This window comes from Myotis davidii, unplaced genomic scaffold, assembly GCF_000327345.1.
Source record: "Myotis davidii unplaced genomic scaffold, ASM32734v1 scaffold346, whole genome shotgun sequence".
In the NCBI taxonomy this organism is placed as follows: Eukaryota; Metazoa; Chordata; class Mammalia; order Chiroptera; family Vespertilionidae; genus Myotis; species Myotis davidii.
In genome coordinates this window covers 997,212-1,013,185 of record NW_006297386.1, presented here as the reverse complement: position 1 = coordinate 1,013,185, position 15,974 = coordinate 997,212, and the positions used below count along the sequence as shown (strand labels likewise).

Sequence of the window (15,974 nt, the reverse complement as noted above, 5' to 3'; positions counted from 1 at the left end):
GGAAAGATCAATCAAAGGCAACATCCTTAGTTGAGGAAGAATGAAAAAAATGTAGTATGAGAAGATAATGGCTTACTTATGCTATGGGTCATAGAATGCATAGATTAACTAGTTAACCCTTACTAAGAACCAGATACTTTTCTAAAATAAGCATTTTGCTACCATTGTAATTAGGTAGTTATTAATAAGTAGTGGCTCAGTGCATGAAATTTGTGCACATTAAAAGGGAATTAATTAGAGGAAATATTTTAATATTGTTAGTTGCCCTTTCTCTATAATAGAAGTGTCAAAGATGAAAGAAAATTAGTAAAATGTATATGAAAATCTCTCTCCTGTCAGAGTCTGGGGTGAGCTGCGAGACCTAGAGTCAAGTCCTTGCCCACCTGCGTGTGCATCGAAATCGTGCGAGACCCAGATCCGGCCGGCCCCACCCCCGTCAAGCCCTGCAGGGTGGGGGGCACACCCTCAGGTCTCCCATCAAGGCCTGCCAGGCGGGGGGTTCAGCTTCAGGTACCCTGGCCCCAGGGAACAGGGGGCGTGGCCTCAGGTCCCCTGGCCCCATCGCAAGGGTGTGATGACCATTTGCATATTAGCTCTTTATTATATAGGATAAGAAAGGAGCAAAAGGAAAGCCATCTTCCCTGCAAAACACCGGGGGAGGGATCCAATGAAGGGAAGATAGATGCATGCCCAGAAAAGTTAGGGTGACTAGAGAAGGTGCTCACTGCCACTCATAGGGAACAGAAGTCATGGGACAGAATGAGTGTGGTCACTGCAAGGGTGCTAACATTTTGAATATATAACCCTCTAAACAAAGAAGTTCTCTCTCTTTTGCTTTCGGGGCCCTTGGGACTCTTGTTGCTCGGGGTGTGCTCTCTTGTTCCTGGCATTCTCCATGTGGACCCTACACAAAATGGACTGACGGACTGTAGCTAGCTTGGCGCTGCATTGGACCCTGCTGCAACAGGGAGTGAAAATCCTGGATACTGGCTCTGATTTTAGCTCTCTTGAAACCCCAGCTACACTTCTTCTGTGATTGGACTCAGGAAAATGAGACTTTGGAAACCCAGGGATATAATTCCATGGAAATATCCTGCATCCTCCTGTGTGAGTCTCAGAAAATTTTTTTTCTCGGGATATCACAAGGACCCCATCCCCACTAGCAAGAAGGGGAGACAAGGCACATTTTCCTCCAGTAACAACTTCACATTTATTATCTTATTTAAATCTTTATTTTAGATCAACAAATAGAATGTATGGATTAAGAACCAGGGCATCAATACAACAAGTATCTGTCAGAAGTTGAACTTGTAGCAAGAGACTGGAGCCTTGACACTAGCCTCTCTATCTTGATGTTGGAGGACCTATGATCCTATAGAGAATGGTGTACATTTCATCCCATAAGCTGTGGTCACTCATGGGATGTTTTGGAGTAGGATGAGTAGTGTGTTCCTCCCAATTACTCTTTTTGTTTCATGTCACCCTCCTATTCCCACTCATTCCTCTCTTCAACCTGACTTCAAACTACAGAGAGAAACCTTTCAGGACTATAGATCTGATTGTATAGTGCAGCTACTTACAACCTTGCAAAGTTAAGGGTCTATAGCACATATCCTCCTCCTTCCTGTGGTGTACAAGCCCTGCCAAGCTCTATAGCTTCTTTTGGAACTATTTTCCATTCTCTTAAATCCCCTTTGTCTTCTCATTCTTCTACCTTCCCTAGATTAGTGTGTCCATCTTGAGGACTTTTTCGCACCCTTGGGTCCCCATTCCCTTTCACCTTTCTTATTTGTTGTTACTTATTGAACCACTTGTTGACCCTTTTGTTCTATCAATGTAGAAACATCCAAACCTGTAGAGAATTTTTTAAGAGTTCATTTGAGCCCAAACTGATGACAATTTCCCAGAAGCAAGATCTCAAATGCTCTGGAGAATAATAGTTTTGCAGTTTCTTCTTTGCATTTGAAATTAAGAAGGGAACATAAGGGAAATTACATGAAGTGGGAGAAAGCAAGGTGGGGATTGGATTATAGGATAGTTAAGATTATGTGCTCTCTTGAGGGTGGTTATGCCTTTGAGGGGTATTACTTCTGGCAATTCAAAGATGTGTTAACCTTGATTCACAAGGACAGTGGACAGGGCAGTTGGAGACTAGGGCTGGCTTAAAAACCTCTCACTAAAGAAGTTATAGGCCTGGGGTGTGAATATCCACCAGGACCTGCTCAGGAATTCATTATTTATCACCATACCCCTTTTCATCCATAGTTCACATAAAATTTCAAAATTTATTTCCAGATATGCAAATGGAATTTAGCTGTCGACACATTCCATATTAAAATGGCTTTAAAAATTCTTTTCTTTTATCCAAATTTTCAGTGTGAGCCTTACAATCACAACCAGGTATGTGTAGTAATCAGGATAGGCTAAGTTAGGCCGCAATAACAACAACCACACAAAAATATTAATGGCTTATTACAAAGAGGATTTTCCTGTTATTTCCCATGTGGCGTGGCAGGAACTGGGCATATCACAGTTACTTCTGAAGGAAACTCCATTTGACACATGCTTCCCCAGTCACCTGAGCAGGGGCAGAGAACATGGTAAATCACACACTGGCTCTGAGCACCTTCTACCCAGTGGGTGATGCATGACACTTGTGTGAATACATTTCATTGACCTCACATGGCCTCACTCCACAGGAGGCAGGGGAGTGCAGTCCTCCCATGTGGAGGACAAATGGAAATATTTAGTCAACAGCACTGCTGGATGTTAAATATGAGAAATTGTGGGTCAGTTCTTTTGAAATGTATGTTCATTAGCAGTTTGTAAAACTGTAGTCAAATCTAGAAGTTTGGAAATCTTATAAAAATCCTTAAAATATGATTATGTGTCTTTTGAAATCAGCATGTCAGCTTAAAACACTGAATTTAAAACATATGCTTAAACCTAACTCAGTAAATGTAAGCACTTAGTGGCTGGGGAACAAAAGCATGGATTAAAACCATCTTGTCCATTGATCGTGCCATAGAAAACGGCAGTGTCACAGCAAATAGGTTGAGTTATCCTTGGATTACATATCATTAGCGGCCTGGTGCATGAAATTTATACACTCGTGGGGGGAGGGGTCCCTCAGCCCTCTCACAGTCCGGGAGCCCTCGGGGGATGTCCGACTGACAGACATCCTTAGCACTGCTGTGGAGGTGGGAGAGGCTCCTATTACTGCCGCTGCACTCGCCAGCCATGAGCCCAGCTTCTGGGTGAGCAGTGCTTCCCCTGTGGGAGTGCACTGACCACCAAGGGGCAGCTCCTGCGTTGAGTGTCTGCCCCCTGGTGGTCAGTGCACATCATAGCAACCGGTCGTTCTGCTGTTCGGCTGATTTGCATATTAGCCTTTTATTATATAGGATGTTTGAAGCATCCTCTTATTTGATGAAGGAGACTATGATTGCCACTCAGAATTTCTCAAAGGCAATGAGCAGAGTTTGAATGAGTCAAAATTTCACATTGAATCACTATTCTATGGGTGTATTGAATTTTATTAAAAATGTCTTCTTAATATTTACTCTTCTTGGGTCTATTTTCAGTTGTCAGCACTTTTCAACACTAATTGCTGTTTTTAAATTTCCTTTGGCAAGAACAAGTTATATAGAAATTTATTTAAGGCACATTTAATATAAATCTAGCCTTGGAGACAAATCTTACTCTATCCTATTGTGGATATATCTAAACTGTGTCATTGTGATTCTCCCCCTAACTTGGATATAGGAACTTGACTACCTGCATAGGTATGGAAGAGAATGTGGGTGAGAGGAGAAATTAAAAATAGAATTATACTAGAATTATTTGCTAATATAAGCTTCTTAGGAAATATTATTATTTTTTGGATGAATAGTGATTATTCAGTGTGATCAAATATACAGACATAAAGTAAGGAAATCTAAAAGCAGTATCTGATAGAAAAATTTGACCGGTAATTGCTTTTTTCTGTGTTTTGTTTATCTCACACAACAATAATACCTTCTTTCAATTTTTATGGGACTTAAATAGGTCTGAGTAAATCTCTTAGCTTTCCTTTGCCTCAGAGTAATTGTGTTGAAAATTATCAAGAGATGTATCACCATAAATAAAATGTAAATATAGAAATCATAAAATAAACTGTTCCATGAAAATAAAATATCTTTTTAGAAGGAGAAATTGGTCTTAATTGTTGGCCTGCTTTATTCACTTAGCAGATTTTCTTATGGAACATCATTTTTCTGCCTCTCAGAAAATTTGTCCATTGTTCAGAACTCCCCCTGAATGTTTGAATTTCCAAAACCTATCAATAGAACAACTGATTTGTATTTGCCAGCTTCTGTACCTTTAAAAGATTATTCTGTTAGCTTCTTTGTGGCAATATGAGAGAAGGGAAAGAAGGAGAGAGAACCTTACAATATTGGTTTATTTAACAGGACAAGGGGCTTTAAAATTACATAGTCCATGAAAATTAAGTTTCTTTTTTCAGTGGTGTGGTCATGTAGAGGAGGTTTCAAAGATGATGCATCTAGGAAGTTGGGGGTTATTGAGGGGGATGAGGACACATTTGTAATACCTTAACCAATAAAGAAATTAAAGATAAAAAAAACAAAAAAGATGAGGCATCTCATAGTTCCGTTCCTTCCTGTTGTAAAATGAACCAGCAAGTATTTATCAAGTATTTATTAGTTTAAGGGACCTGTGGCTGAGTTTTTATTTCTGTACCACTTTCCCTATCTCCCCTTGCCTAGCAGATCCAAATCTCTCCATCATTAATATTAGTTTTCCATGTGCATTAAATCATGTCCTTTTCCTGGTAGAACTTTACACTGCCCACTTTTCCTTTCTGGCAATGAATACACATAAACAACAAGTAGTCACACCTCTTAAACTGACAAGCATTTGCCAAAACACAGAAACAAACAAAACCAGTTGGTGGTACTGTTTTTCATCAGCCCATTTACACTCTGAGGATCTAGTCCATCAGATAAATTTCTATTCTATTGAAATTCATCGACTTTATGCATCAGTCACTATTTCCTACATGTTGCTGCAAGATTAAGAATATCAGTAACTTGACAACAAATTATGGACATATATAACAGTGATGGCGAACCTTTTGAGCTTGGCGTGTCAGCATTTTGAAAAACCCTAACTTAACTCTGGTGCCATGTCACATATAGAAATTTTTTGATATTTGCAACCATAGTAAAACAAAGACATATTTTTGATATTTATTTTATATATTTAAATGCCATTTAACAAAGAAAAATCAACCAAAAATATGAGTTCGCGTGTCACCTCTGACACGCGTGTCATAGGTTCGCCATCACTGCTATATAAGCTCTAAATTGCCTTGTGAGTGTTCAAAATTAAAGAAATAGCCCTAACCTCTTTATAGGTCAGGCTCTGGAAGAAGTGAATGTGATGAAATGACAGTGCCTGCTTCATGAATTAACATCAAAGGTGATTACGCATGTCTTACATTTTCAGCCTCAGGTGTGAAGAGGAGACCTGGATAGTAATAAAAACAGGGAGTGTTTCTATTATGGACCTTGGGTGTGTTCAGAGTAAATCAGTTTGTGGTCTGTGAAAGAATCCAGGACCGGGTTTGAGCCTCTGAGGATCAATAAATTTCGCACTAGGAAATACCTAATCTTGAGCCTTAGAAAACACCTCATACTCTTGCCAGTTGTCAGCAAACCCATCACCACTGCTAGTAAAATAACTCCAAAAGCAAATCAAGCTGGCAGGCATCACACACATACATGGGTCGGTTCCACAGCATCACTTCCATTGGGCCCCACGCTATTCTGTTTATATTAGAAACAACTACTAGAAGTCTAGAGGGTAAAGGCTGGCATTAAATTCTCCCGTGATGCAGGAATAAGTGTTAACAGCTGTACCTGGGTGCATTCCGCTGCCTAGTCCTGGAAATAGTTCACGATTTAAGAGAAGCATACCTACATACCTTGGGGAAAAAAATTTCTACCATATTGTGCAAATCCATGTAAATCTTCTCATTTCCCCCCTTTTTTTTCTGAGTTAACTCACACAAGTATCTGTAAGGCTTTTCCAAATACTTTGTTAAGCCTGAAAAACGTTCCCTCCAAATTTATAGCGTGTCCAAATGGCTGCAGATTACAGCCACATGTGAGTATGTATGCATACATGGAATAAAGCCAGTTTTTAAAATGTGGGTGGTAGTGCCTTTAACTGGGACTCCGACTGCTTTACACATAGTGGGAAACATCAGGAACCAACTAGAAATTCTTTAAAAGCAAACCGAATTTTGGAAAGACCGAGGAAATGGGAATATGGCCTCACCTTTTATTCCTCACTTACAGACAAAAATACTTCCCTCACTGTGTTTGTTGTTTCTTCCAGATGATCTTTGCATACCCCGTCCATGGAGTAGAGAGTCATTGGCCTGTACTCATTTTTTCCTTCCTGGAGGTATAAATAGACTGATGACGCTCAATGCTCTCTGCAGTCGGTGCATCATTCATACCGTACATCTCCTTTCTAGGTCACAAAGCTTTTAGAAAAAAACCCAGCAGCAGTAGCAGCATGTGAGAAGATGAGCGTGTGACCCCCACTCTCACCTCAGAGTAGTGCCTTTGATAGCATCCAGGCAGCAGGCATGGAAACATGACATTTGGTGGTTCAAGAATATCAGAGAGGAAATAGCCATTCTTACCAAATAGCTTCAAAATAGCATCATCTGAGCATTTTCCCCTCCTCCCTTTCTCACCCACATGTCTGAAAGGAAACCCTTCCCCTCTAAAGTATTACAAAGCATTTGTATTTTGGAAGAATTGGGAGAGCCTGCCTCTCTTACTACAACCATCTGCCTTCTCCCTTTGTCCAATCGGATAATTTCAAATCACGAGAAAGTGTCAGCTCCCCGCCTTTTTTCCTCTTTAGTAAAAGAACAATGGTCATGCTTTCTGGCAGTCATTTATTATTAAGTGCCTGCTGAGGAATTGTGTCGTGTACAGTGTTGAGTGTTTTGAGATGAGGCGAGGGAGGAACGTAATTCTCTGCTCTCCTCCAGCCTCATCACTTTGCTTGTGAACTATGATCTTTAACCCAACGCTTCCCAAGAGGGTTCATTGCCTGAACTAATCTCATATTTGGGTGAGGCAGGGAACGAGATTGGTGAGTGGCAGAGGGCGTGTCCTTGGAGTTGTTGAGTTTGAGTCTTGGGCTCCAACTTTTTCAACCTTGTTCTCTTCTTAGTCTGTCAAAACGTTTTAAGGACCATCCATTCTCTCTTTGAGTAAATATGCATTGCGTGCATACCATGTGCCGGACTATTTCAAGCATTTAGGATACCAGTTCACAATGGACAGATCTTCTGTTCACTTGAAATTTCATTCAAACAGATAATATCTCCGTGGAATAAGTGTTGTGAAGTAATGTCAAACAGGCTGAGTGCAATCGGTATGTGGATATGGACCATAAGTACTACTTAATATAAGAGGGCTAAGGGAGCTTGAACTGATAAGGGGACATCTCCTGTTTTCAGGGGTAAAGGCCATGTGCATGCAAATCTGGGGGAATGCATTCCAGGCAGAGAAAATGGCAAATGAAAGTATCAGTGGTGAGGGCAGAGTAGGGGAACAAAGGTGACAAGAGGTCCTAGAGGAGGCGGTGGGACACACCACGGAGGCCCTTGTAGGCCATGTTGAGGTCTTCGGACTTTATTCTGACCAAGATGAGACCTCTCAGAGGATAAGCATGATCTTTAGGAGAAGATGATTATCTTCTCATAGATTACCAATGGGCCAGTGCAGGCATATGTCATATTTTGATGAATGCATCAAATGTACTTTAATTTCAAAGGGAGATGCATGTCAAAATTTTGAGCTGATCAGGTCTTGCTAGGGGGTAAGAGTTGTAGCATAATAACAATCTGGTGCTAAACAGAGGTTGGGTGGGTTTACTTGGGTGTGTGAGAACTCTGCCTTGGACTTGGAGAACACATTCAAGGCAGAAAACAAATTGTAGCTTACGCTGAGTCAGAGTGCGAAGGATGAGCAGGTGGAAAGCCGAGTGACCTTCAGAGAGGTGCTTCCATTTTATGAAACTCGTTGTGAACATCAAGTATTTATCTTTTAATCCTTTCCAATATGTCAACAAAAGTTGTAGGATTTGGAAGTATGCCTTGCTAACTTCAGAAAGGCTGTAGATATTTAAGATATTTAAGAACATGCTTCAAACTTCCAGTCTAGGGAAGTTTAAGACCTCAGGGTAATAACAGCTCTCCTAAACACTGCAGTGGTATCTCATTCACCTCTACTTCACCCATTTCATGCCTTTTTTGAATGTCAGTAGATCTCAAAGCAAAAGGGGAAAGAACTAGCTGATTTTATTATCAATGCCAAACAAGTCTTAAAAAAAGAAATGAAAACTTCTAAGTTCTTGCCTTTCTGGAGGAAGAACTAGATCAGATAAGGTTGGCCTAATGGAGGGATTTTTGGCCTATGACTTTGTTCCCATGGAGTTGAAAGGAACCCAGTGTCAGAAGGTTTCCTGTGAGGAAATGACAATAGCCCATCACAGCCTGGCTATTCTTCTTTAGTAATCTGATGGTCTAGAACAGCGGTTCTCAACCTGTGGGTCGCGACCTCTTTGGGGGTCGAACGACCCTTTCATAGGGGTCGCCTAAGACCATTGGAAAACACATATATAATTACATATTGTTTTTGTGATTAATCACTATGCTTTAATTATGTTCAATTTGTAACAATGAAATTGGGGGTCACCACAACATGAGGAACTGTATCAAAGGATTGCGGCATTAGGAAGGTTGAGAACCACTGCCCTGGGCCTCTCAAACTTCTTCCTCCTCCCCATGGAAACAGAGGTGAAAGTCTGAGCAGACCCTTTAACAAAGTTGGAGGGGAAAGAAAAGTTTTCGCTTCAGATAAAAGTCGAACCAGTGGTGAGGGACCACAAGGGAGGCTCTTCGCCAAATGTTGTATTTGGAAGATCAAGTGCACAAGGATCTTTTCCTAAAAGTTCACATGTAAATTCTATTTCAGTTAATTTTTTGTATGTCGTAAGATTTTTATTTAAATCATTGAGGTTTCTTTCAGCAGTCCGAGCTGCCAACCAATTATCATGTGCTTTTTTTCTCATGGGAAATAATCTGCCCTTGATAAGAATGAATGGTTCTCTCCATTTCTTCTGCAAGATCTTTGGCTCACTTTCTCCAGCTCTTTAGCTGCCAGGCTGATCTCTTCGTATGCTTTAGAAATTTTCTCCTGTTTCTCTAACCCAGCAATTTCCAACATTTTTTTTAATCTCAAGGCGCACTTAAACTAATCACAAAAATTCTGCGGCACACCAAAAAATATATTTCTTGCCGATCTGAAAATAAAAGGTATAATTTTGATTGATTTAAAAAAAATAGTAGTAGTAATTACTTACCCTTTTTTCTCCAAAGTGACTTTAAAAAAAAATCAGGTGCCTATACTTATATATTAAGGATTTCAGTGCCAAGAATCAACCAATCAGATGCAACTCTGTTATATGACTTATTTATTTATGTTTCAAGACAGGACATTCACACCGGATGGATATTGTGTTGGCTATTGTCATTTTTTTTTTTTTTTTAACAATCCAAAGGAAAAGCGGCCAGTGCCCCTGACTAAATAGTCAGGTATTGCATGTTTAAAAAAATTCTTGTGGCACACCAGTGTGTCACAGTATACCAGTTGAAAATTGCTGCTCTAAGCAGTAATTTTCTTCTACTATTAATTTTCTCCAAAGTGTAAATTCCTTTTCTTGATACAGTTCAGCCCTTCCTTTAAATTTCTGCTTTAGTTCATGATTCTCATTTTCAAAATGTTCATTTTCTGACTGCAAAGATGCTTGTTCAGTCTAGAGATTTTTAATACACTCTTCCTTTGTTTTATCTACTTCAGATAACTGAGTGAAAATTTAGTTTCTTTCTTCTTCTAGGGTTTTTAAAGATGCCTTTAACTTAGCAGCACGAATATGCTTCTTCAAAGCTCCCTTTAGTTGTCATTTTTTGAATTCTTCTTCTTTCCAATTCCAAGTTATCATCCATTAAATCTTCTCCATGCAGAGCAGCACATTATTGCATCTTTAGCAAGCATTCAGCCAGAGTTGATCTGTTTTTCTTTATCATATAGAACTTGTTTCGCATATACTTTGGAGTCTTCAAGTGTTATTTTCTGTTTATTGAGCTCACTCACTTGTACTTTCCATTCAACTTCTTGTAAAAGTTCTTTCCAGCTTTCCTGAAGTTAGAAATTTTCACTCAAAGCATCTTTATAGCTATCTTAAGTGGGTCTTCATTCATTTGAAATATTTCGAAGGCTGTCATTTTGGCTTCAGTGACATGTGATTTGAGTGATTTTGATTCATCTCCTATGGACTGTATCCTTTTTTAATTATCCACCGTCAATTCCTCCTGTTCAGAATGTTTCGATGTCTCTTCTTTTAACTCTTTTCTCTAGAAAGAGTATTTCCTCCTCAAATGCAGATTTGGAACTCTTCAGCTTTTTGCAGCTTGCCTCCAAACTTTGAGCTTCTGTTGACTCCTCTTCAAAGCTGGAATCCTGTAATGACTAAGTCTTCATACTGCTTTTGTATGAGGCTAAATTTTTCAAGTAGTTTACATCTTTCTTCCATTAATGTGGAAAGTGCTACAGCAAATTTTTCCTCTCTTGCCACATAAAACTGGTGTCTAATCGATCAAAAACTTCTCCATAAAAGCAAGAAAACAGCAAACAGTTCAACAATAGCTGCACCTATCAGCAATTCCCATGGAAAACCATTAGGATTAGGACCTTTTCTAATATTTTCAGGGAATGCTGCCACAACCCTGGTAGTTTTTCCAGGACCAGCCCCAAGTACAGCTGAAGGGCAGTTCTGGGCTCCTTAGCTACATGGCTCAGCCAGGCCCTGACTGAGCCAAGAGTAAGCAGCAGAGAACACTCAGCTGCCATCAGAACCCAAACTGGCTGGCACCAGGCAACTGGGCCAGACCACTGCAGAACTGGTTGCACGTAGTGGAGGAAATGGCGTCAGCAGGTCTCAAGTGTCCATGGGGAGCCTAGGCCTGGTCCCTATGTTACCTTTGTGTCCAGATGATCCAAAGCAAGGGTCCTCAAACTTTTTAAACAGGGGGCCAGTTCACTGTCCCTCAGATCGTTGGAGGGCCGGGCTATAGTTTAAAAAAAAAACTATGAACAAATTCCTATGCACACTGCACATATCTTGTTTTAAAGTAAAGAAACAAAACGGGAACAAATACAATATTTGTATTTGCATGTGGCCCGCGGGCCGTAGTTTGAGGACCCCAGATCCAAAGGAACAAGCCAGTCCCCTCAAGGGCCTGTGACTTGCCCCACCTGCTGTTTGGTGCAGGCCAGGCAGCTGCAGGGAGCTGGGAAGGAGGGGCAAAGCCGGTTTGTTTTTGTATGGGTCCTGAGGTATAGCTGGATGGTGTGTGATGCAAATTTTCTTTGTTCTTAAAGACTGGCTCAGGACTATAAATGGCTGGTCTGATGTTGAATAAAGAGAGACATATGGGCACAGACATTAATTTGTTTTGTGTGAATGAGTTCCTGTCTTAGAAATCATTTTTCTAAAGCTTTCCAGATATAACTGACTAATCACCATCAAGCCCTACCTTATAGAGAGAAAATCAAATATTTTAGGAGAAACACTCTCACCATGTTATGAACCTATGAAATATCATACTTTATTTATACTACTAAGAAAATCTCAGTATTATCAATTAAGAAGCAGCTAATGGCATGAGAATATGAAAGAATCCTAAAATGAAATGAGAGGATTAGCCATAGCATATAAACTCTTTGTATATAACTGTTTACTTCTGTTTCTTAGGTTCATTATACCCTATTTATTTTTATTTTTTGTAGAGATATGAAGTTACATATAGCTTATAAAAATTCTGTGTTTTTCTTAGTTCATCAAAACTTCCTTTCTGAAGATACAAGTCGGTGAAACTGGAGGTTGCTCTACACATTTCTTCTCTTCATTAGTATGCCATTTTTTCCATTTCTACAGTGTATGTATTTCAAGAACAGAGTGTCCTTTATGTTAGTTCATATTAAGTTGTAGCCTAACACATGCCTACAATTCTGATGTGATTCCCTTCATACCAGCTTCCCAAGCTAAGTACTTACATATTCTAGAATTTAAATATCATTAGCACTTTTATTTAAAATGCTAGCATAGCCTGAATAAAATAGGAAATATACAAGTTGAACATCCTAGAGATGGATAAAATGGGGAAAGCAAATGATTCTTACTTCTTAGAAGTTGATAGACTATATCGAAACCAGTGTTCCAGAAGAAGGAAGTAGCATAAGCAATACAAATACGTGCCAAAAATATTACTCATCTTAGATCTCCCCTTGTGAGATTTTGGATCAATAAGAAACTGTGTTTATATGGAAGCTGTTTAGAGGCCATTGCTGAGTGTGAAGAGCCAATGAACTAAGTCAGCAGGTTAAAACCTGACCCTCTGGTCCATTTATTTTTCTCTCTTTTGCCTCTTGAAAAGCATGTTCCCTAGAGATCCATTCAAATAGTCCCTGGGAGTCCAGGGGCCCCACCCTTTGTCCAGTACACTGAACTGTGTTATGCAACGTGGAAATGGCTCCCATTCCAGTCCCTGACAGCCAACCTCGTGGAAGTCAGGCAAAGACACAGGATGCTTCTGTGGAACACAGACACTTTGCACTGACCGTCAGGAGCTGGGAAGAGAACTAGTTCTGTTCTACAAGCAAATACGTTGGGTTTTAAATTTTTTTATAAAGCATGTCAACCATTAACAGCTCTAATAATTAAGAATTCTTACTGGGAAGCAATAGTTTGCATCTGTTTCAATAAAATGAGGAGGTGGTGGAAGAGATGAAAAAGTGCCAGGTGGTGACCCATTGAACAAGGTGCTCTGAGTTGTATTTAGGTGACTGTATGTGAGATGATGCATGACCATGAGTAATAGTGTGAATGTGGATTTTTTTTTAGTGTAGCTTTAAGACTAAATAATGACTAGTACATTATTTTAAAATGTCTCATAGTAAGGGGCCATTTTGTCTATTTTTGTGTTTCTGGCTCTGTTTTTTTGTGTAGTTGATGCTGTAGAAAAATTCATTCTGAATATGGAAATGACTTAATCTACTAACGATTACCTGAATGTGGCTTTGGGTGTGACAGATAAGATTTGAATTTTAGGATGAATTGTTTCTTCCTTTTCTCCTCCTTAGAAGTCGTCACCTGCTCAAATTACTAAAGGAACCTGCCTTTCTCCATTACTGATTTTTAGTTTGAAAGCTAAAATGAGATCTAAAATGTGTGTTTCCCATCACATGGTTATAGGGCAAAAAATAATTGTCCTTTGAACTCCAGAGTTGAGTTCAAAAATTACAGAAATAAACACAAATTTTATTAGCTTTTTGGATACTTCTTTGTTTTTCTCATTGTTGGGTGGGCAGCCTTTGTTAAATATGCCTTCCAAAGTTTTTTCTTGGTTTTTGAACTACTTGACCAGTGTATTATTTTTATAAGTACACTCAATTTTTATCTAATTGGGAGTAAAGGAGGACAGCTGTTAAACATAAATTCTAAGTTATTGGTTGTTTTCATCCTTTAGAAAATTCCAATTTGAGCAATAGCAGATAGAGTTGGTTGAAACAATAAATTATAAATATGTGAACTCTCTGGAAAGGCTTCTCTAAGAAAGAAGATAAAAGAAAGGAGATCAGTGATAACTCCACTATTTTTGTTTGTGTGTCTAGGAATCTTTAATTCGGTAATGAATGATAAAGATAGGTTAACCCAAACCCCTGATAGGTTAACCCAAACCCCTTTTTAAAAAGCGGAGGACACCCAGGCCCCAAAGCTTTGTACAATGATTTCCTATGTTCCTGCCTGGTACTTTTTCCATCACCCCATAGACCTAAATGCTTCGGCATTTAAATGTTTTATAAAAATGAATTATTACTCTTGATTATATAAAAGAATTTTTAAAGAGCTCTCTTTTGTGATTTACTTTTTAAAGTATGTGATACTCTCTTAAAAGCATTGAAAATGCATCTTCTGGCATCTTTTCCTAGATTTTGGACTGTATTTCTTATGTGTTGTTAGGATATCCACTTAAAATCTGAATGTTTGAGCTAATTAAACAGTGGAATGTTGTTCAATGGATAAGAACGTTTCTTTAAACACTCGTTTAAATTAATAGCAAGTCTGCCTCTTGTAGCCTACTTTGTGACTTTTGTCCTTTAAGCTCAAGTAAAGTAATTTGCATTGTTTAGGTTTTAAGATTGCAACATTGTTTTTACTAGGACTGAACTCTATTTATAACTTAATTATGGCATTTATGTTTTCATTTGCTATTAAGTTCTGAGTATTCCCTTTTATACTCTAAGCTCTCTCAGAATCTTGCTTTCTTTTATTTTAATGTTAAATATTACATATTTTGCATTTGTGTCTAGTGCTTATTATCATTAGCCTTTTGTCGAAATTAAAGAGGCAGACGACTGAGTCCTGCACTAGCCTTTGATCTGGAGCAAGTTATTTAATTTCTCTGGATTTTATTCGATCATCGGTACAATTGTCCCTATAACATGGATCTATCAATAGAACTGACTGTTTAGAGTTCTTAAATGAAACGATAATGATAAATTGTTTGGCATGGCATCAGATACCTACTAAGTTTGTGCAAATTGTAGTTATATATAAAGATGCAAGAGGTGCCCTAATAGGTTTGGCTCAGTGGATAGAGATTGGCCTGTGGATTGAAGGATCCCATGTTCGATTCCAATCAAGGGCATGTACCTTGATTGTGGGCACATCCCCAGTAGGGGGGTGTGCAGGAGGCAGCTGATCGATGTTTCTCTCTCATCGATGTTTCTAACTCTCTATCCCTCTCCCTTCCTCTCTGTAAAAAAAATGAATAAAATATATTTAAAAAAACAAAAAGATGCAAGAGGCAGCTCAGGTTACCCTGACAGCAATGCTTCAGGTTGTGCTGATGGTCTTGCCTGCGCTTCCTCTTCCACCATTATGCGGCTTCAGACATGCTAGACTTGAGGGAATTGTTTTCTGTTGCTGTTATGACTTTTAGCCTAACTACTGTGGAGAGGAATTAGAAACGAGTGCCTGAGAAGTGTTTGTTCACCGCATGGCAGTCATGGATTGGCAAGCACCGTAATTGAATTTAGTAGGACTTCTCTACACAAAGGGTGGCAGAACCACAAGGCCCCCTCTCCAAGTTTCAGATGTCTTCCCTGGCAGGAGTCTTTTTGTTAAGTGACCCTAGAGGAGAGGTAACTAAACAGTTTATTTTGCACGCTCTGAGGCTGCCACTTTGTCAGTCCGTGTATTGCTAACATGGTCTAGTTTTTCGAGCCCTCACAATTCCACGCTGAACTGGGAAGCCAAGTCCAAAGCCTTGGAACTCACAGGCACTTCTCTGCGTTTCAGAACCCAGCGATGGTTGGCTTGAAAATCATGACTCACAAAGCACGAGGAGGCAGAGATCACTTCGCACCATTCCCCTTGTTATTTTTAATTTTTATTTTTGGGGAAGGTTTTGAGACATATGTTCATGTTTAACCCTGAAGGGCTTCCAGGCCATTCTTTAAGCCTGGAGTGACTGAAATTTTCAGGTTTTTTTTCTAGCTTCCCCAGCAATCAGTATCCTTCTAGTTACCTGAGTGTGACATCCAAGATCCATTTTTGCCTGCCCTTTGAATTTCATTACTCACTTTTACTATGTTGTAATGTCCTGTCAGTTTCTATCTGTCAACTCCGCTCTATTCCCGCAGCCTGGGCCCATTTAGTCATCTCTCACCTGGCTGGTGGTCATGGTCTGTTTCTAGCCTCTCACCCGCCTCCAGTCTTCCCTTGTCTTCAAAAAGTCACTTTCCTGAAGTACTCCTGCA

At 39.5% G+C, this 15,974-nt stretch overlaps 1 protein-coding gene and 1 pseudogene across 1 annotated transcript in view; one reads left to right on the top strand and one right to left on the bottom strand.

Annotated features, from left to right (window-relative positions):
- LOC102775083 overlaps positions 1-11,000 on the bottom strand; it is a 15,210-nt pseudogene extending 4,210 nt beyond the window's left edge.
- Positions 1-15,974, top strand: part of PDE3A (phosphodiesterase 3A) — a 258,068-nt gene that overhangs the window by 67,455 nt on the left and 174,639 nt on the right. The gene's annotated exons all lie outside the window — the stretch shown is intronic.